At 38.2% G+C, this 22,919-nt stretch overlaps 1 protein-coding gene across 1 annotated transcript in view; it reads left to right on the top strand.

The window, feature by feature from the left end:
• Positions 1-22,919, top strand: part of LOC101881597 (ubiquitin-conjugating enzyme E2 E2) — a 206,667-nt gene that overhangs the window by 145,246 nt on the left and 38,502 nt on the right. The gene's annotated exons all lie outside the window — the stretch shown is intronic.

The following is a 22,919-nucleotide window of genomic DNA, read 5'->3' as shown; positions in this document are numbered from 1 at the left end:
CCCAGATCTCTCAGATTTCAATCCAGAATATATCCAGGGACCCTAAAGCCAGAACACATCCTTTGAACAAATTACCCCCAGGTTTTTCCAGAAAAGTGGCAAAGTGGCCATGGTTCTTCCTAGTGCTTTCCTTACAGCAGAGATAAATGTTCCTCCATTCAGTGTTAACCCCAGGATTTTGTTAGCCAGCAGCATTCCTGGGCTCCAAACACGCTTCTCTTCGTTTTCCCTCATTTGGGAGAATTACGGTTTGTATTAGAAAAATTAATTAACTATTTGAGAGGAAATTTCAAATGTAGACGTTACCCACAGTGAGGAGAACAAAATTAACTCATTTAATGTCAGACTTTCCATTAATTGTGTAATTAGCCTCCTGGCACTTGAAAAGTATTTAATATGCATATAAATTTTAGGTCCAGAAAATTGTGTGACCTTTTGCAGGGCAAAGTGGGACCTTCCGCCTTTGTTCTGAATCCTCTCCTTCTGGGTAGGAAGTGGGCTGCAAGGTGCAGTTTGCTCAGAGGCAAGAGGGACTAAGTATTGCAGTTACAAAAGATTAAAGGGAAAATGGAGCAACTGGGGAGATTTAGAGTCACTCAGGCAGGACTTGTGTCTGTTCAGCCTAGTATGAGGAAAAAAGTAATTCTGATCTTTACTGCAGCATTGCCTCCAGTTTCTATTTTCCTTCCTTCCTTCCTTCCTTCCTTCCTTCCTTCCTTCCTTCCTTCCTTCCTTCCTTCCTTCCTTCCTTCCTTCCTTCCTTCCTTCCTTCCTTCCTTTCTTCCTTCCTTCCTTCCTTCCTTCCTTCTTCTCTTCCCCCCTCCCTCCCTCCCTCTTTCCCTTCTCTTCCCTTCTTTCTTTTTCTTCCTTCCTCTCATTTCTCTGAGGTTAAGTAGACTTGACTTTTATAAGGCTTTAGGGTGGTAATGGCTGTGCAGTGTACATTGGGCGAAAACTCCCTTCTATGGACAAACTTATTTCTAAGTACTTTTGGATTATTGTGGTTGACAATCTACCTGTGTGCCTCTGGTCTGTAAGAACTGTCTTTTGTGATTACCACGAACATCATTAACAGAGATGATGTTCAAGATAAAAGGTTTTTTATCTTAAACTACCCTATAGTTGAGGTCTGATAATGCATGGGTATTTCTCTGAATTGTTTACAGAGCTTCTGCAGATGCAACACTGAACAGGCAGCCTTCTGGACATGCTCTACAAGGCATGCTTCTCTTACTGGGCTGGAGTGAACTCAGAAAGGGTTTCCTGCATTAGGTGCTGCCATTTTCATAATCTGACTTTGAAGGTCAGAATAAGACATACGCATTTGGGTTAGTAATTAAGCAGTTATTACACAGCTTTCTTGAACTGTGACCTAATAGTCTCATTTGGGAAGTGCTAGGCAACCACACCTTAGCCTTAAATGTTTTTGTGAGGTCTTCACATTAAAATGTCTAAGATAGGTATTCAAAACCCCAGGCCTCTTAAATGAGAGATTGGTTTGGTAGTCTGAGCCTGAGCTTGCTTGCTAATGACAGCTCATATATTTGTTCCAAAAATATGCTTTCTTTAAGCGTATTTTTGGAAATCTGAAAAATTTCCTTTTGCTAGTGGCTGTTGGTTCTTTGGCAGCCAGGAAGTCTGTAACATAAAAACTAATCTGTCTTGTCTTTGAGGTGTAATCCATTTTGGGAGAGGGAATTTTCCCCACCAGAATTTGCTGTTACCAATGCGGACATCACAAAGTATCATACAACTGTTCCAGTTCAACTAGTTTGGATTCACATAATGGTATTCAGTTTTTACCCATCATTTCTCAAGGAGAATACATCAACATCTTATTTTGCTGTAATGAAGAAACTCACTGAAGTACATAATGCTTGGTTTAATTCCTGGCATTTTTAACATGCAAATTTCTCTATTCAGAATAAGTAGGATATGTATACTGTTGAGCTAAAATACTTCATAGAAGAGGTTTCAGTCTGAAATCAATTGAAGGTACTTGTCATTTTTTTCTGTCCTCTGGTTGGCTTACATTAAACTGCTGGAAGCTTGAAGTTAATATTTATTTTCCCTCTGCTTTTTTCTTTTGCATTCCAGAAATCCTTCTCCCCTTGTAGCTCCTCTTTCTAAATGCATGTAAAATTGTACAGCTTTCCTGTGTTTGCCTCTTCTTCCTATTGTCCTCAGTTATGACAGACCCTTCTAGAAAGAGATATGATTGAGCTATATCACATCTAGCGGAAAGCATTCTTTTGCATTCAACTAAACAAAATACAAAACTGTATTTGTGAAGAGCTTGATTTGTACTGAAATCAGTTCAAAGTTCTTTCCACTTTTGTTAAAGCATGACTGAGACAAATGGCAAACTTTTTTGAACCTCTACAAGGAAAGCCTGAATTCCAGAAAATATTCCAAATATCACTTTATCAGGGGCCTGTACTGCCAATTTGCCTGTATTCAACGGGAATAACATTTGCCCTATCACTGGCATTGTAGGCTTTGCAAGAGAAGTTTTGCCACTATTTCACCATAGCTTTGTATTTTATATTAGAGCCTGTAACACAAGAGGAAGAGATGGAGAACTTGTGCATACCTGAACTCTTTACCCTTTTCCTCACCTTGATTTTTACTCCAGATCCAGGCCGAAAGTCCTGGATAGGGCTAACTGGTGCAATAATCTCTGAAACATGTCTGAATAAGTCTTCCTCCATATGGATAGAATTTGAGTTCACACACACGATGAGGAAATCAGTTGAATCTAAGTGATCAAATGATACATAACTAAAGGTTTCTCATATTCAGAGTTTCAGGGTTTGCACTTCTTATTGTTAGACACCGGATAGACAGTGTCTGAGCACACAAATCAGTTTGTATCAGCATGGGAAAAGAATTTCAGGCTCTTTATAGAACTTTTATTTTTTGGGATGACTCTCCAAATAGTGTGAAGGAAGTTCAGTCTGATGACTTTTGACACAGCAATTATCAAGAACATGAAACTGGTAAGATTTAGAGTGTATTTCAGTGTCAAGCTCTCAGATGTTTTCTTTGATATGCTTTGTTTGTTTGAAGGTAAATTCTGAGCTCTTAGTTAAACATCGTATAATTGGAATATATATAACATAATTTCACAAGAGGATAGTGGTTTAAAAGTAGAACATATTTGGGAAGTTAAGGACTTGGCAGTGTTCCTTTCACAGAGTTAGAACATACATACAAAAACCATGAAAATGCAAAGTCAGCATTAATCAGCTCTAACAACTGCATTTCCTGATTTGATACAGCTTTGTGGATATGTGACAAACTTACAACATTTCAGATGCAAGTTTTTTGTGTTTCAAGGGTCAAACATTTTAGTTATATTGCATTCCTAATCAACGTTACATTTCATTTGCCAGCTGGAAATTTACTTTGACTTTGTGTGTTAGAGAAGGGAAATGGCTGTGAGCTGTTTTTTGGCACGCTACCATAGTTAGGAACAAGTAAAGTAAGGAAGAAGAATGAACTGAGTCATTTCTTGCTTCATGAAATTATTAAGTAAGGACAAGAAGATTGTATTTGTCAACTCCTCTGTGTATGTGACAAATGCTAAACACATTAAGTCAGCAAATACATGCTTTCAGCAAAGAGGTAATTCTAGCTGCTGATGCCTAGGTCATGTGTTTGCTTGTCAGCAAGCAGAAACCATTGAAGAGGTAATGTGAAAACTTAAATAAAAACAGGTGCATCTTCTCTTACAGCCTTTTATTTTTGCTTAAAAGGGTAGTTATCACAGCATATGTGCAGAGACTAGTCCTGCTCACTCTAGAGGTTGCACTAATGTAGTGGATCCAGTTGGCCATGCAGATATTTATTAAATGAAAACGATCAGGATACAGAAAAACAAGTTACCTGAAAAGGAGTCTGAAATGCGTGCTGAAGGGGTAATGCATGTAGAAGCTACAGAAATAGTTGTACTGATTTTAGGAGCAATACACAGAAGAAGCTCGCCCTCCATAGCCACAGGCCTGACATGTTTGCCTGCTATCAGTGAATGTGCATGATGGTCTGATGTAGAACAGGAGACAGTACAGTTGCATTTCTCAAATGCCCAGTTCAAATATGAGAGGCTCCAGAGTTTAAACTTCGGAGTGAAAATTTTAGATGAGTTTTTGTCAAGATTATTATTTTTAAGAAAGTTAACATAGTTTTTAAAAAATAGTAAATTCTTAATTGAGGCTTTTTCCTTTTGACTTTGAGAAACACCATAGCTTTTCTACACCTCATAATAGGTGTATTTGGATCTGTGAGAGCTGGGATAAACGGTGCCAAGTGTCTGCTAAGATGAATAGATCTTCAAGCCATTTTTTGCCTATTTATGAGGTCTGACAAATCTTTTCCTTTCTGCAGATTGACAAAGTATAGACCCAAGCTGTTTGCTGAGACATAAATCAGCAAGTTGACTGACTTTGACCAGCTACATTTTTTTCCCTATCTTGTAATGAAACTTTTTCATTTTCTAAATTTGAATAATATTTGGAGTTGCAGAGGTTTTGCCTACTGCTTTTCACTCCCATTCTGTTGCCTTTTCTGAAGAAATGAAGCCTTTTATAAGGTTTTCTAAGGGGAAAATGTCTTTTGCATTGAACCTGTGAGATAGTATTTTATTTTTGTTTTTTTTCTGGTAATGTATATGTATTTCTTTACATCAGATCACATTCTGACAGTAATGGTCTTGGTACCCATATAGGATTTTGTGTAATTATGTTTATCCTGCTATTTACGTTTTTACTCCATTGTGGTCTTACACAATCCACTTCCACGATTTACAAGAATTATATCTGTGGACTTTTGTTTTCCTAACGATCTTACTGAGACAATTTTAATCCTTAAGTAAGCAAGTGCAACACCACTGAAGTCAGTGAAATTGTACCATGACAACATTTGGCCCATTACTTTAATTTATGAGAGGCTTTCTACATATGCATATATTAGAAGCAGGATTTTTTCATTCCGCTACAAGCAGCTCTGGTTGGTACCGGTAAACTCTCAAAAGACTATATATTCTGTAAGAACACACTGGGGAGCATAAGGAAACGTAGGTGTTTATTGTAGCTAAAATTAAATCTTGGAAATGTGTCTATCCTCATAGGGTATTATGTATTATGATTGTCTAGTTTCTTTTTTCATATAGAACATGATAGAGTACTAGCATCACAGTATGGTTTGGATTGGAAGGGACCTTCAAAGATCACCTAATTCAGCCACTGAACATGGGGATATGGGCAGGAACATCTTTTCACCAGACCAGGTTGCTCAAAACCCCATCCACCCTGGGCTTGAACACTGTCAGGGATGGGGCATCCACAGCTTCTCTGGGCAACCTGTGCCAGTACCTCACCACCTTCACAAAAAAATTTCTTCCTTATATCCAGTCTAGATCAACTCTCATTCAGTTCAAAACCATTGCCCACTGTCCTGACACTACAGGCCTGGTAAAAAATCTCTCTCCATTTTTTTTATAAGCTCCCTTTAAGCACAGAAATGCCACAGTAAGGTCTCCATGGAGCCTTCTCCAGTTTGAGCAACACCAACTCTCTCAGCCTTTTTTCATAGGAGAGCAGTTTCATCCCTCTGATCATTTTTGTGGCCCTCCTCTGGACCCACTTAAACAAGTCCATGTGCCTCATCTTGTTGGGCTGAATGTGGTATTGCAGGGGGAGTCTCACAAGAGCAGAGCTGAACAAAGGGGGAGAAGGGAGAATCACCCCAGATGTTGTGACCACACTTCTTTTTATGTAGCCCAGGAGACGGTTGGCTTTCTGGGCTGCAAGTGCACACCACTGGCTCATGTCCAGTTTTGCATCCACCATTATCCTCAACCTCTCTGCAGGATTGCTCTCAATCTATTCATACCTCAATCTGCATTTCTGTTAGGAGTTGCCACAACCTAGGTTCAGGACCTTCTGCTTGACCTTGTTGAACTTCATGAGGTCCACACAGGCCCATCCTTCAAGCCTCTCAAGGTCCCTCTGGATGGCATCCCTTCCCTCAAGCATATCAGCTGCACCACTAGCTCAATTCTACCCACAGACTTGCAGAGGGTGCACCCAATCCCCCTGTCTATGTTATTGATGAAAATATTTGTTTAGTACAGACTGTTGAGGGATAGGTACTACCCAATTTGTGAGGGAAAAAAAAGAGTCTATAAAAGCCATTTTAAAAGATAAAGAATTAAAGCATCATTCGAGACTTTCCAGTTACTTTAAACTGTATAGTATAGCTACCAATAAAAGTCACCTGTTGTGGTTTAAGCCTGGGATTAAACCATGACACCCACCTTATCAACACCCAGTGGTTTTGTGTGAGAACATGTTCCAGCTCCCTGATGCACCCAGTCAACTGGGTTTCGTCATTTCAATTTACCTTTTCCCTGGAGCAGATTAGCTTTGTGCAGAACTCCTTCAGCTGTTCCTTGGAAAGAAAGACTTGGTGAGAATTTAGTGTTGTCAAATCTGCCTTGTTTGCAGACCACTGTGGCCTACAAAAACATATGTAACCTCTTCTTTGGTGACCGAACTACATAGGCATACCTTTATGCAGAAGAAACATTATAAGTGCAGACACAGTTCCTAAACAGTCAGGTATCTTCTACTACTCAAAAGAAGTTTTTTCCTTAATTGATGTGAAGTTTCTCTTAATTCATATTTTGTAATACCATCTGTTCTGAAGCAAAGATGTCGATTTTTAAGTATGTGGGTGTTTTACATTACTTTGTTGCTCTGGTTGCATTCATGTAGTTATAGAAGACAAGTGTGATCCTTGTGATAATGGGTGTATTATTCCAAGCTCTGTTATTAAGAGAATTTATTCTGTGCATCAGTTTTCCTATCTCTTAATACAGGAACAAAAAAAAATCACAGAGCAGCTGAATCCTTGTATGAAAGATGTTATATTATTCATTAAGGGAAAATTGCCAGTTAAAGCACATTACAAATGGCTCCACTCTAAATAATGTTTATTCTACCCATCGACAGAGATTTTGGTCGCCCAGTTTAGAGTAAATAGATTCTTATAATCAGTGAATCTGACTGAATACGTGCTGAAGTATTCTACTCATTAGAGGTATCACAGTCTGTTTTCTCATTTTCTTCTCCCTGCAGGATATGCTGCAATGAGGCTGAACCTATTTCCATAGTTAAAAGAGTCAATTACGACAGACAGCCCCTGGCATACTAAGGTGTTGTGGTGAGGAGGTTAGGTCACTTCACCTCAAGCTCTAAAAACTGTCTCCTACTGTTATGAGGTGCAGCAGATGCAGATGTTCAGCACAGGACGTCCTGGCTGAACAGATGAAAACCTGATTGTAATGTTCCCCTGATAACATTGCCTTGTATTCTGTGCCTCTTGTGGGTACTGATCTCATGCTTTGTACCCACAAAAAGCAACAGCACCCCCTGAAAATCCAACACAAAACTCTTAGGACTCGTTCTGAAATATTCCATCCTTGGGTAATGGTCTACTCATTGCTGAACAGAACTCAATAGGCCTTGCTTATTAGTGACTTCTGGTAGTGTACTGGCTGAAAAATAGTGCTATAAAAGAAATGTATTTCAATTCCCGGAATGCAACTTTTCACTTTGTGTCAAAACCAGGAGGCTGCAGCTTGAAGCATGGGTCTGAGAAGCTTGTGTCCTTAAGTAGCTTTATGTGCACAAAACACTGTTGTTCACATCTGTATGCATTTTTGGTACTAGGTCCTAACATTTTGTAAGACCTGAAGATAACTAATGACTCCTTTTTATAGTACTGTGAATATTTTCATTGGCATCACCAGGCAGAATTATTTGCAGCAACATGTTATTAAGTTTTAAATGTTGTAGAGCAATGTCTGCAAGCTGTGGATGTGTGACTGCAGAGAAGTAACTTTATTCCCTAACACCTAGAGTCCAGGACTTGATGGCATTGAGCAATGCCCAGAGCACTGGGCATTGCTCTGAACCTTCTCAGTTTTCTTCTTTGTGCCTGTATAAGTAATGTTATTGACCGAACGAAGAACACTGCAAGCATGGGTTGTCAAAGGGTGTGAAAATCTATTCAGCAAGAGAAGAGCTGCCTGTCCCCACTCCCCAGTCAGGGGTTGCTTGGTCAGTCTCTGATGAAGAGGTTGTGTGTAGTATTTTAACAAAGCAAAGTCTTTTGTTTAAAATGCTAAAGAATATAGTTTGGGATCCATATTTGAATATGCATTTTTAGCTGTATATTTTTGGGCATCATTGGTGGCTATCATACCGGAACCTCCCCTGAAAAAGTAACAGCAGTAGGCATGTAAATGCATTTTCTGAAATCTGGAATTATAAAGAGAGCAAGAATATTATGGTCAGTTTCACTGCAACTGCCTGAACATGGAGTAATAGGTACAAGACCACTTCCGCTCATGATGTGATTATGGGGGTAATAAGTTAAAGTATCAGTTGAAGCCCCAAACTATTTGAGTTTTATTTGATTCATTAGTAGCATATTAAACTGAGAAATGTATTTTGGTATTGAAATGTACACTCAGTAGCTATACCAAGTATGCCAATGCCATATGTAATGAATAACTGTAATGTTTTATAGCCCACAAATGAAAAATACTTGTGGCTATTATAGGGAAACAGAGATGAAAAAGGATGAAAAATGTATCTTATTTTTTGGACAAGAGATATGTCAATACAAAACTTCTAATTCACAATGCTGGGAAATCCTAATTTGCCTATATTGCTAACCATAAATTGAAATTCTATTTGTGGCAGTGCCATCTAAATTGCACTAAATCTCTCCTGTCATTTTGTGGAAATGCATGAAAGTTCAGACATCAATATTAAATACAATAAGATGTATGGGCTTCTGAGTGTTGCGGGGTTTTAGATAAATTCTCCAAAGCCTGCAAAGTAAGAAGAAGTTGTTTTTTGAAGGCTTTGCTCTATTTGTGAAGTAAAATAGATTTATTTGGTTTATGAGGTTAAAGTCAGAGGAATAAAATAAGACAGCAGCATCAATATGATAGTAACTCTTGGTGTTGCTAATAATACTGCTTTATTTGCAAGAACATAAGATTATTTTTAAACCATTTTTACTTCCCACTGCTTAGGGTGGTTTGTTTACCACAAAAACCTCTGGACAATGGCAAACATTTTGAAAGACACACTGTGTGTAATTTCTATTTGTAAATATTATGATTCTGTATTTAAACACAGTATTTACCGTCACATCCGAGGAGGCGGCTGGGCACTCACATTTGCGAACACCCCTTATCCACACAATTGTGTTTATGAGGAAGATAAATTTAATTTACCTTTCAGTTGGCCAGAACATCAGTTTCCTGATTTTCAACAAAAAGGGTATTTCTTTGCTCTGTATTTTTTAGGAGGGACCTGCTGCAGGGCAGGGTGGGTTTCTGAAAGAGGGCATGATGTTAGGCATTGGTTTTATTTAGGTAGTTTCTGCTGGGCTAGGACAGCAAGGAGTACTGGATGGGCACACTGTTAGAGGGCTGAAAAAACAAACCCTCAAACCCTACAGTTTGAAGCCAGACTGATTATCTTTCCTTCAGTTTACTGATTCATTTTCTTGTGTCTAGTGCTACTCTGACCTTTTACCTCTACAAAGAAAATATTCAGATATAAGTGTTCCAGTTTTTTTCAGTTTGAGCCCTGGACACAACAGTAATCTCTGCTAGTGATAAAATTACTTGAAAATAAGTGTAAAAATACAAATGAAAATAGATATATTCTTTAAATAGGGAATATTAACTCACAGAGGAATGTACACGAAAAATGTAATAAATCTAGTTTTGTCAAACAAGTTAATAGACTTCCCAAATTACTGTGTTCTCTTGTTTCACACAGGAACTGACATTTCAGTTCTGAATGTCAGAGAATTGTATCGAAATTGTTCTGCACAACCTCAGACCCCCGCAGAAGTGATAGGAATAGAAGTCAACTGACAAGTTCAGTTCGTATTTTTGTGTGATTCTAAAATATTGCTGTAACGGAAAAACCCTGATCAAAGGGACCACACCACCATTCACCGCTTTTTGCTTTTGAATGTTTGGGACTTTTTTGATCATCTGAAGGTGCACTTTTAGAATATGTTTCCTAACACAATAAACTGAAAACAATTTAAAGTAGGTCAGCATAAATTTGAATGTACAATTGCACATGCAAGATTCGTTTTTTTAACAAGACTTGCTAAAAATGAGAGGTTTTAAAACTGTGAGCACAACCGCATGCACATTTTATGTGCTTAAAAGTGGCTCGTAAGTGCTCTTTTTTTGTGCATTTTAATGTACTGAAGTCAGTGGTATTTTATCTCTGGCATCACTGAACACCAGATCAACTCTTGAGTGCACAGGATTGAGCCTTTGCTTCCCAGGAAAATTGGCAGAGATCCCAGTCACTCACAGCTTTTCTGCGTTGGGGTTCAATACACCTACTTTGATAAAGAAACATGTAAGTCCCTTCTGTATCTTTAAGAAAAGCAAAGTAATGTATCCCATAAGGGAAACAGTGCTCATGTATTTAACACTGCTGAGCTGACTACTTCCTTGTGTACATGGTGTCTTGAAGTAATTCAAGATCAGTTGTAGACCCTGTGGTGTCTCTGTTACACAAGAGTGTCTCTTGACTTGTGTTAAAATCTACAGGAAAATTCTGTATTCTGACATTTTCCCTAACATATTTGCCACATTTTGTAGGGATGTTTGTTAGCATGCCTGACTGCCTTCAGTGGGTGAGGGGGTGCTCTCCCGAGCACAGCTCCAGTCCTCCATATGCTATACACTTAGTTTTAAATACAGCATTTATGTATTTTGAGGGAACTGTACTAACTTGATAGTGCTGCCTGGGGGAGAAAGCAATGCTTTCATGCAAAGATTGTCACTGGCAGTGGAGTGATAGCTGAAAGTAGTTGGCCTTATTAAGCAGAATTCCTGGAGGTGTTTACATGCCTATGTAGCTGTAAAATAGCCTTTCTTCAGTCCTAGGGTTTTTTCCACTTTCTCCCAGTTCTGTGTTTCAGTATATATTGTTATATGTGAGCCTCTGTGTACAAAAAGACTAGGAGCAAAAACTAAACCTTGTTTGTGTTACTCGTGGTTAGCTCAGTTGCTTTTAATGTGTCTACTTGAACAAGTAAAATAAAAGCAGATGTAATTCCAAATCCTTTTACTAACCATCAGGGAAGAGTACTCATTGACCATAATAATATCTTAGTGGAGTACAAGATGTCATCTATAAATGATACACATTTTTTAGTCATTAAGTCACATTAAGCAGTTCTAAGTTTTGCCCTCAGCATAAGTAGTCTCTTGCAATTGCATCTGTCTCTTCAGTATGCAGAGAATATGAAAGGAAAATTGTGGTTTACCCTATTATCTAAGAAATTGTGAAGCTATAAAAACAGATTACTATTAATAAACAACATTTTCTTCAAAAGGCTATGCATACAGTTGTGAGGAAACAGATGCTCTCACTTCCAGAATTATACAATTGGCAAGTGCATTAATTTTGAAAAAGATTATTTTGAAGGCATGAAACCCAGTAAAAGTACAGAAACTGTGACAAGAATTCATATGCACACTGTTGTGATTCAGTATGATTCAACAGAGGAACACTTTCTTCCTCTTAATACATAAATTGTTATATTTAAATCTTTCTCAGGTGAACAGATTTCTGCCTAATTATCACAAGCACTACAGGTGAGCCACTGCTGAGCTTGTCATACCCATGTTATTAAACAGTAATATGACTTGAAATATCTCTACCATGCCTTTCCGCTGCATAAGAAAAAAACAAGACCTTTTTTCTTTTAAAACACTGAATATGGTGTTTTTGAAGGGTACCTAACTGATCATTACAGCAATTAGCAGATATATTCCTAATTAACCTTTGAATAAGACAGGCAGCTGCCTGGCATGTGTTCCCACAGCATTCTCAGGCCCTCAACCAAGAGCTAACACATGCAGCTGAAGAGTATTTCCTCCTCCATCCAGTCAGCATTGCCAGCAAGGCTGCAATCAGCAGTGCTATTCTTACGACTTAGGACATTTGTCCGCTAAGAAATGGATTCATAAAAAACCCTATTCATTAAATGCAGACCACCGAAGAGCCTCCAAGTATGAGCAATTTGGACAGAAGCCATCTAGGCTAGCACTGAACCCAGACACCACAAGATGAACATTTCTGTAGCTCATAGCCATTTGCTCCAGCTGTTTGCTTTGAATATACAAGACTTAAACACGCATTGATTAGGGTAATAAAGATAAGCAGTAATGCATGATAAAGAAGTAATATAACTCTAGTGTTCATGGGTTAAGCTACATGTTATTTTTACGTTGTGAATATCTGCATGACTAGTGTAGTGCTCTGTGTTTTTCCTCGTGGTGGTAGCTCTGACTCAAACATTGACCATTTGTCACTTAATGCATACAACCAGTAATATTACAAGTGAATAAACAATGATGAGAGAAGGTATCAACAGCAGCTGAACCAAGGACATGAGCTGGAACTGCAAACGGGAAAGAAAATAGCACAAATATAATTTTTATCATGTAAAGAACATCTGTGTGAGTCAGGATTCCAAGTGTTGTTGCCAAGGAAATTTTAATGGCAATTTCAACTGTTGCTGGTATAATTTCTTGATATAGGGAACGTACACTATGATTATAACAAAAAAAAATGAACCAACAAAAAAACAAACAAAACAAGTCTTATATATATGAAGTTTCATTCTTGTATGACAGAGACATTGATTATGACATAAAGGTTAGAATGATGGTTCTTGCGTGTTAATTAGAAATGTCAATTCTAATTAGACAAGGCATCGTTTCTAGAGTAGGTCATGTGTGAGACAGCAGTGGAAGTGTCACTTGAAAGCTTGAGAAGAATTTCATGGAGCTCCAAGTTCTCTAACTCCAGCCCCAAACTGATGACTGCTTTCACAGGCAGGTACCTACACACTGGTTGTTTGCCTTCCCATCATGAGATTCACAGCCATACACTTTCATTATGGCTTTCAGTTGAATAGTGAGAATACTTCTTTTTCCAGGACTACTTTCGATCTTTTCATCCTAATGCTCTTGAATAAAGCAAGGCAGGAAACTAAGCCATTCATAGGGAAGGATTCTCTAATCAGAAGTCCAGATCCTGGGAGCACAGGGGAGGTCTATGTACTGAGAAGAATGTAGCCTCAGTTGTGGAAAGCACGTTAGAACAGCCCCATTCTCATAGTGAAGTCTGAGGCATAATCACATTCTGGGACTGTTTTAGCAAGGTGACTTAATAACTTCAGGTCTGACTTTGAGTTGATTTCCAGCAACCTTGGAACAGAAAGCTTGGTTCTTCATAAGCCTCTTCCTAACCTCAGCCCCTAGATCCTAGGAGAAGATCGTGATGGTAGAAAAATAAGCAATTTAAGTATGTTGTATTTTGTATTTACCCTTTCATGGATCCAGAGACCTTCTCTGGATGTTAAAAAATCTTAACAATATTCTATTCCAGTAGAAAAAGCCACATTTTTTACTGCCATTCTCATATAAACACTCCTCATTAATTTGCCAGACCTCCATTTCATCTAGTCAGTCAACTGCTATGAATTGTTCAGTCCTCACAGACACTGCAAAGAAAATTACCTATAAATGGTGTTTTCTTTGGATAAGTCAGAATGTACCCTGCAATGAGGGCAATCACTCTCAATCAAAAGTTGAAACATTTTAAGGTCTCTTTCACCTCAGACCTATGGCTGGTCTCCATATTTGAAGTAAGAGAATGATCTCAAATGAGGAAAAAAAGCTTTGAAAACGTGTCCATTTGCCAGTAATTTCCACTTGTGTTTTCTTCTGTTTACCAGAGATCTGGAGAAATAAGACCGCCTCTTAACTAAACTGACTAAATAAGAGGAATCTGCTTTTGAAGTATATGGATTTCAGAATCAAATTTCCTTTCTCTGTGCCTGTCGGCTTTATAGGCTTGTTTACTCAGGAGGAAATGACTTGTTTTATAACGTGTTTAACATCATGTTAGTTAATCTGTGCCATAATACGGAGTTGTTTCTTGTGTAAGCAGGCATTTCACATGTAAGCATGTGTGAATGTCACACTGAAAAGAGGAGAATCTGTATTCAAGCCTGTTCCTCTGTTTACAGGGTGGAGAGAACAGACTTGCTGGTTACACAGCTGTCTTGTATGTTTGAGATAACCTCTCTCTGTAAATACTAACTTCTTTAAATTTTCTTCTCATTAGTTACCCTCAATATTTTGGGACAGCTTTACAAGCAGCTTGTGTAGAAAATAAAAACTCTAAAACATCACAAAAGGAAATCTCAGAATTGAGCCCCTCCAATATCCAATTATTCTTTTTCCATGAGGTTTCAAAATTTCCAGGCTCCGGTTTAGACAAGTGCCTGGAGACAGGATTATTGAAGAGGACAGTCTTGAGCAAATCAAACCTTTTTATAGGCAGTTGAATAAATCATTTCCAAGTAGGAGAAAGATAAAATGACTACTGGTTATATGGAAAACCAGCTCGCTGAGGAGAATATGCAGTCATTGAAAAATATTACTGCCTTACTTATAGTATTCATAATGATCAGAAAATGTGCATGTACATGTATCAGAAATAATCCTGTATAAGTCATTCTCAATTACTGAAATGACCAACTATTGCAGAATAACTTTACACTAATATTTCTCAGAGTAAGGTACTGTAGAGGTCTATTTTGGTTAAGGCTTTAAAAAAATGCTTAAATGAAATCATCAGTCTCTCATCAGAAAGTGAAGGAGACATGAGCTGGAGTTCAGCTGATCTGTTCACTCTAATACATTGTGCATGGCCTGGGGGTTTTCTTTGGGTTTGGTGGATAGTTTGTTTGTTTGTTTTTTTTTTATTTTTCATAATCTCTGATGACGAGCAGGAGTTTGGAATCAGTTTTTAGAAGTTATCAAATTAACACATCAAATGGATTTCAAATCCAAAGCTTACAGTATATTGCACCCACTCATGACAAGCCTTCTTAGTCTGTTGAACCTGGTCTGCTTTAGCCCTGTCTACCTCTCTGTCCTGCATTGCCTCTGAGGTTTCCACAGAAACTAAAAAGTCAATGCTATTTTAAAGAATACTTTCTTTCCTATTACACTTCCTAAATCTTCCAGCTGCTGTGGGGTTTCTGTGCTATCTGTCTGCACTCAATCATCTCAGCCTTTTAAATTAGAGTTAGGATTTAAAAATACAGTGCCTGATGGTGCCACCCCACTGTTGTGTGTCTGTTTCACTTAGAAAATATAGAAGAGCAAATTACAGCTGGTTTGGGAAAGGGGAAGTGTTGTGAAATTTAAAGGTTCTGAAAAATAAATGGCAAACCTGGGAAAGAAACAAAAACCCAAGGAAAAGCAAATTAGGATTAACATGGCAATAACATCATTTGTCAAGTTGTGGGGTTGGAGGTCATAGTAGAAGGTCCCAGGACAGTCTTTTTTTTTTCTTTTTTTTGTTGTGTTTTTCATTCCTAGTTACTTGTGTTTTCTTCCTTTGCTAAAATATGGCTACAAATCGTGCTTGATATAATTTACCATAGAGCCAAATCAGACTGATAAACGTTTTATCTGATTTAAACTGTACTGTCCATTTGTGGACTGTAAAGAAGCTGGAACTAAAGTTGGTATGACTTTAAAAGAAAAAGAAACAAAAGATGTGTCAAAAGGGAACTGAGCCTATAGATGTGTAGTAGGAGGCAAATGGTTGTTTCCGGCACTGAAAAGGAAAGCCTTCTTGTGAAGGGGTTTATGTAATTTTCTTCAGCTGAACAAAGTGGAGAATACTTAACAAAATTGCCATTTTTAAAATCTCATTGTGAATACTCAGCATGCTGTGATCATACACTGTGTAATGGTGTTTGCAATGAATAAATTGCTGTAGATACTATAATATAAATAACTATTTTGTGCATTAAGAAGCAGTTCTCTCCATGACAGCTTATCTCAGAAATGCTCTGAAGACAGGACCTTAAAGAATAAAAGCATCAAAGTACTCTTTGAACAATACCAGTCTGCTAAAGTGCTAGGATACTTTTAATAATTTTTAGTGGTATTGTTTGGAAGTGAATAATAAAATCAACTAAGTGATATTGGCTTGGATATATTTGTTATTTTTACTGTGGCCAAAACTTACTAATTTTTAACACAAGAAAGCTTCAGCAGCTTCAGCCAAAAATTTTTAATGGCTCCAGTGACAGGAAGGCAGAAAAAATCAATCAGAAGGAAAAAAGGATATTCCTCAAACAGACTTGGCACACTGGCCTGGTGTGCTGCGAGTTTGTTGCAAGAAATAAAGTGGCAGGAAGCCCCAAAGTTAAACTGCATATTGCTTTGGGTGATAAATGGACCTCTATAACACCTTGCTAAACTAGAGAAGATTGACAGTAAAAAAATGTTATACCATACTGAGTTCAATTGCTCTCAATAAGCACAAAAAGCAGTAACTAGTGTTATCCTGTAATACCTTACTGCTCCTTTGACAGTTCATTGGGATCGGTTTTCCTAAATATTCTTCCAATCATATTTACCACAAACATATTGGTTCCATAGTGTAGATGAACATAGTAACTGGCTTCAATAAAAAGCCCATGATAAAAGCAGGATATAACAACTTTGAAGGAATTGTAGCGTAAGTTTGAAAAATGTCTTAATATTCTCCTCCCCTCTTACTGCTTGCCTAAAAGTACTTTTTTTCAAAATTTCTTATGAAAAGATGGTCTCAATCAAAAACCTGGAAGAACTGTAAGAAAGCCTGACCCAAATTTTTCAGCTGAATTCTCTTGCTGTAATGTAAACTAAGTGGGATACAGGATTTGTCTGAAGTTTCTCTTTCTGTCAAAGCCTTTCTGAGTGACAAGTGGTCCAGTCACTTCACCCTCAGTTTCCAGTATGAATAATTAAGCCTTATGAAAGACACCTACTCAAGAACCTTTCTCACTTCCTCTAGTTATATTGATATTCTAACACACTTAAGACATACATTCCGAGTAATATTGCAGGTTCACCAAAAATACTGGATCTAGCATAGACCCAAATTTGAGTGTTAAATTGTTGTCGAACATGGAAAGCCAAGATTTTCATGACATATAGCACCTATTTAAAGTAAAATTAACATCTCTTTAAAAATGTATATACATTGTTAATTTTCTTAGAGTAATTCAGATCTCCTGGGCCTCAAATTTAATGCTGAAAAATTTCTAGCTTTGATCTAGATTATGACTAGTAAGAACTATGAGTGTGTTCCAGCATTTTAATAAAGACACTTTTTGCACCATCAAGAAGAAGGAATTGAGATGGAGTGTTCAGCAGATTTTCAGGAAAAACAGATTAAGAAAAGGTTGTGCATTCCAAAGGTACAAATTTCGGGAAGGTTTATTCTTTGATGATTTAAGTCATCAATATTATAGCCAAAGTAAGCACTTATCTCTAATTCTAAAGAGGTTTATTTCTTTAATTGCTCTTTGATTTTACTGCTTGGAGACTAGCCTGCTAATGTTATTCATAGCAGAGGTGTTATTAACCATACAACTGTGCCCATTGCCACAGGCAGTCTCAGTGCTCACTGCTCCCTTTGTTTTTGTTTTGTAGAAACGTATTCCTTTGGCTGCTGTGGCAACTGTTTATTACATACATTTATAAAAGTAGCTACTGATATCACTGTAGCATCTGGGCAGGCAGCTGTGACTCCCTTTCCCTTCCCTACACCACTGTTGCTCCAGCACCCCCTCTGCTTGCTCTTCATTTTCTACATCCCTGAAGAAGGGCAAGAGGGAAGAAACAAAATGAGTAACTGCTGTACTGTAATAAAATTCCCCTGCAGAGTTTTCCACCCCCTCTTTTCTGGAGAAAGATGAAAAATAGGAGGATGTGTTGGTGGCTGTTGATGAGAGAAAAAGAAAGGGCATGTTAGGGGGAGGAGGATCTGCATGTACCCGAAGGGAGGAAGGCTCCACTATGATGAAGGAGCAATGAATTATCACCATACAGAGAAGGGGTTTGAGAGAAACCACCCTCAAGCAGAAAATAGAAAATACAGGTTCTATGAAGAAGGATTGTCAGTAAAAAAGGAAGAGAAAGGGTAAAGGCTCAAGAGGTGGTGTATCAGGTGTGCTTCCAGAATGGAGAGGAGAGAGAACTGGGAGAAGAGCAGAAGAAATTCAACACACAACTAGTGCTGCTGGCACTGTGTATCCATTCCAAAGTCAAAGACATAAAGCAGTGGCTGTGATGGCAATGCTTCCCAATGGGACTATTTTTGCATTGTGTTGAATGGGGCTGGGCTGGCTGTGCAGGTGGTCCGAGTCACCTAGTGATGTTAGCTGCATAGCACCTGGTGACTTCTTCTCAAATTGAGGTTATCCATCCGCTTTGCCAGCATAGTCCCACTGCTGGTCTCATCAGCTTGTTCCCAAGCAAGGGAACAGCCTTGAGATGCGATACATTCCAAAGCAGCACTTTTGCTTAGGACCAGTTTCAGTATTGGCGCCAAGTTCAAAACAGAAAGCAGAGGTATATACTAGGTTTATTTTAATAAGGTTTCTTATGAGCTTTTCAAGAGATGTATATCACTGAAAGCTGAACCTGCAATCTTTTGTGTCTTTTGTGTCCGTCCTCTTCCCTCAACAGCTGTGCTCTTAAATCATTTTACCAATCTTCCAATACTTTTGTATCCACTGTGACCTCTGGGCAAGTGGCTTCCCAGAGGCATTCACAGAGGACTGCTAGAGGCAGGATCTGCTGCAGCATAACTGTTAGATGTGGGAGAAGTGGGATTGCAAGAAACTGACTTGTAATGCTTGTAAACAGAGATAATTCTGTGGTGAGCTGTTCTCCGCAGAGAAATCTCTTAAACAGTCAGGTAAAGGCTCCATGTAATAAAAGGAAAGAAAGAGGAAGAAACTTGAGTGTATCCCTCTTCTTTCGCTGTCACATGTTACCAAAGGTAGTTGAGAGGGACTGTATCCTCCATGGGCTGCACTTAGCGCAGGGGAACCCCAGTTCTGTCTGTTGAGGCAATTCAGATTAAACAATGCAGTACTAAGAATGAAATGTCATAGACAGTGCCATGGAATGTGTAGTATATTAGTATAATATCCTGGTTCTGCTTTATCCTACCATGTTATAAAGATGGGGATAAAAATGAACTTAAGCTCACCTAGTCCAGAAGAATCTTTCTGAGTCCTGAGGAACAGGAAGGCCTCCCAACCATCTCACTTTCCTTTTTTATTTGGCCTGATCACTCCCACCAACACATCATTCATGTATTGTATCAAGAAGGAAACTTATAATTCCTTGTCTTATTTCTTTGGTTTGTACTACAGGACTACCTTTCCCTTGTGTTAAAGGGTACAGTTACACCTTTATAGGTGGATACCAGTAAGATTGAGAGACCAAGAATGGGAGGGGAGGCATAAAAGTAGTTTTCATTTCCCACATCACCAGAAACAAGCTATGAGGTTATGCTACCTCCAGTTATAGGCACTGGGGATGCATGACCCTTCGTCAAGAAATATGTTGGATTAGAAAGTAATAACATTATTTACTAATTTATTCATATGTCTACTTGATAGACAAGGGAATATTTTTTTACCTTTTTTTAGTTATTCTCTGGAAATTAAATAAATTTGTGTATAAATCACAGCTCTGACAAAACTAAAGATCAGCTGTACTTTCATAACATCTCCAGATAAGTTTTCATGTGGTATGTCACATAGATGCTGCTGTTTTCATACAACTCTTCTAATACAGTCTTTTAAATTGAATATTTTAGGATACTCTAACTGCAGGGAAAACTTGATGTTTGTAATATATTGTACTGGACAAGCACTTTTTGGCTGCACTACTTTCAAGTCTGCCTGCCTAAAATTTGTTGAGGGAATAGAAAATATTCAGTGCATTAAGCATTTAAAACAAAATTAATTCAGTTATAGCAGCACTTAAAATATTTTGGTACTAACTGTAACTGATGTACAAACATTTCACCTTCAAGTAGGTTTGTGGGAAGCAGTGGCAGAAATAAAATATATCAGTAGAGGCAAAGGAGAGTAAAATAAAAAGGAGACAACTTTACATGTTTTGACTCCTTTGTCCTGAATTTCCTATGCCCATATTAACGTAATTCTGGAAGAGGAAGAAGGCTGTCTATGTGTCCTCCCAGCTCTTCCAGGAAGCAAAACCACCCCAGTGGCTAAAATACCGTATTCTGTGGAGTGTCTTGAGAGCTATGGGGGAATAATAACAGCAGAAAGCTAGCTCTTGACAAGCTATTGTTAACTTAAAGTCTGCAGGGCCTTTATGCTCAGCTCTTCCTCCTTGGCCTTATGTTACAAATTCCACCTGGGAGATAACACAGGGAGTACCTTGTACTTCTCATTGGGCTCCTTGATTGCTTCATCCTGCAGTCACCAAGTTTTCACATAAGGGCTGAAACTGGGAGGCTGTGGTGCTGTTCTGACAGCAGACCTGTCCTTCTAATCACCTTATCCTTACAGTTCAGCCACTTCCATCTGGAGCTGCCACAGTCACCATCATTTCCCCCCTGAAGCTGATGGATTTAGCAGTAAATTAGTAGCAGACAACATGAGTATTCTGTGGCCCTGGGTCAGTTTTGTTCAAGACAGATTTAGTCTGCCCTTTGCTGAGTGGGTGCACATCTCAATCTGTCCTTCCAAAGATAGCAAAACTTAGGCATGTTTAGTTTGCTTTCTTTGAGATCTGTCATTTGGTTGCCTGTAACATTAATAGAGCTGGAATATAAACCATACTGAATGTAAACCATTTGGGCTTCAGTGTGCTGGGCAGATATCCACGTAGGAGAAGGGCAATTAAATCATCTTGCATTACAACCCTATAGAACAAGGCTCTGGCTTAGGTCTTGCACATATGGGAATTTTCTGTGGTGAAGCCTGATGAGTAGTTGTTCTGGTTGCCAATAATATGGATAAATAAAAGGCTTAACAATTAGGAAAGAAGGAAAACAAAGATATACACCTGTCAAACTATTTATATTATGAATGTGCAAGTGAAAAAGCATTACACTTGCCCTTAATACCAGCTGTTGCCTGTGCACAGGGATTGGCATTTTACATTGGCTCGACAGCCTTACTGCCAGCAAGCACACCAACTGGCAACGTTGGTAACAGCAGTCTTCCCACACTCCATACAATTTGAGCTATTATTCAAATTAATAATACTTAATAAAGCTTCATCTCTCATTTGCAAATAAAACCTTCAATTAATGCTAATCAGCATCCTCAGAATGTGATCAGGCTGGGCTTGTAGCTGGACGTGCCGAAACAGTTCAACTGGCAGATGGAACATTTTCCAACTATTCTAATTAATAACTGCTCATTTAAAATGTTAATGTAATTAAATAAATAGTCAAAACAAATAAAAATCATATACATTATGAAAATGGCACTATCAGAGAATGTTCAAATCAAAAAAGTGAGCCGCGCTGAAACCCAAAAAGGGCCCAATCATTGCTTCTTGGCTAAAATAAGGTCTAAAAAAGACAGGGCTTGCTTTTGTTACTTGCTGTTTCCAACTGTTTCTCTGGGATCAACATTTATATCACTTTCATTTTAACCTGCTGGTATCCACTGTGTCATTGCTTCTCCAAGTATTAGAATATTTTCCTGCAGAAAATGGGAAAGGATTTCCTTCATGCATTATGAGTGTTTTTTTATGCAAGATTTAGACTGCCCCTGCTTCTTGTCTTTTGTATTTGAACTAATTGCCTGATTTTTTTTTGTAAGGGTTTTATTTTCTGAGAGCCTTGTATACCATAGCACTCATGCAGGACCACATTTGTTTGGGCTTATAAAGAGTTCAATTAGACCCTTAATACCTAGTTCAGTCACAATTAAACCTTCCCTGTTGATTCGGGATTGGTCTTTCTAAAGGCAGTGGAGGTGTTTTTAATTATTCATTCTCTGGTTTATTTCTTACAGCAGTCTCAGCTGTGCTTTATCATTCAAAGGTTAATGCAAACTGAGAACTGGGTAAATTAAATTTGTTTGGCAGCTCACAACCTGATGTATTATAGACACTGTGGAATACGGATAGCAACACTTCTGATATTGTGACACTTAAAAAGACATTTTTTATCTTTAAAACAGTTGCTAGTTTTGTTACTATGGCTGATAGAAAATGAAAGCTCCATAATGTTATAGTCTTTGTAACCCATTTTTGTTAAGAAACCACATAGCTTAGTAAGCCAAGCAGCATTAACAGCTACTATAGAAAATTGATGTAGGTACCATGACTAATGAAGTACACCACGAAGCACTAAGTCACACAGTTGTATGCAGAGAATCATGCAGGCAGAAGTTTTAATGAAGGGAGCCCAAGGAATTTCAGGTGAAGGAGGGTTTTATTAACTTTCAGTGAAAAAAAATGAATAGTTAAGCAGTAAACATGACATGATGTCGTATAATTGGGTACATTGTGAGGCATGGAGCATAGCCAAGAGCTTTCATCTGTTCTACACATAGGGTTATTTCACAAACCCTTGCCTGCTGTGGAAATCTTTATTGCAAACATAATAAGAATTGTTTCACAAGAAATGTCTTAAGACAATACCACATCAGTTATTTGAAATATACACCAGCACCAACTTCCTCTCAAAAATATTAATCAGGTATCTAGAAGTTATCATCCTGATTGATCCTAAGTAAAATTCAAGTCCTCTGTCAGTGGCTGATACCAGCAGGCTATGTACTGAAAAAAAAGCCTTCATATTTCTTAAGAGGCTGCCCTGAGTAACATATGCACTTCTATAGACAGGTGTTATGCTGTATGAAAGGAGGCTGTGCTGACTTTTGGACGAGTCATGCCAAGGAATGTTTATTAGGTTTGTTTTTTTCTCAGG

The sequence above is a fragment of the Melopsittacus undulatus genome, chromosome 1, assembly GCF_012275295.1.
Source record: "Melopsittacus undulatus isolate bMelUnd1 chromosome 1, bMelUnd1.mat.Z, whole genome shotgun sequence".
Classification (NCBI taxonomy): Eukaryota; Metazoa; Chordata; class Aves; order Psittaciformes; family Psittaculidae; genus Melopsittacus; species Melopsittacus undulatus.
This window is presented reverse-complemented; position numbering and strand designations above follow the sequence as displayed.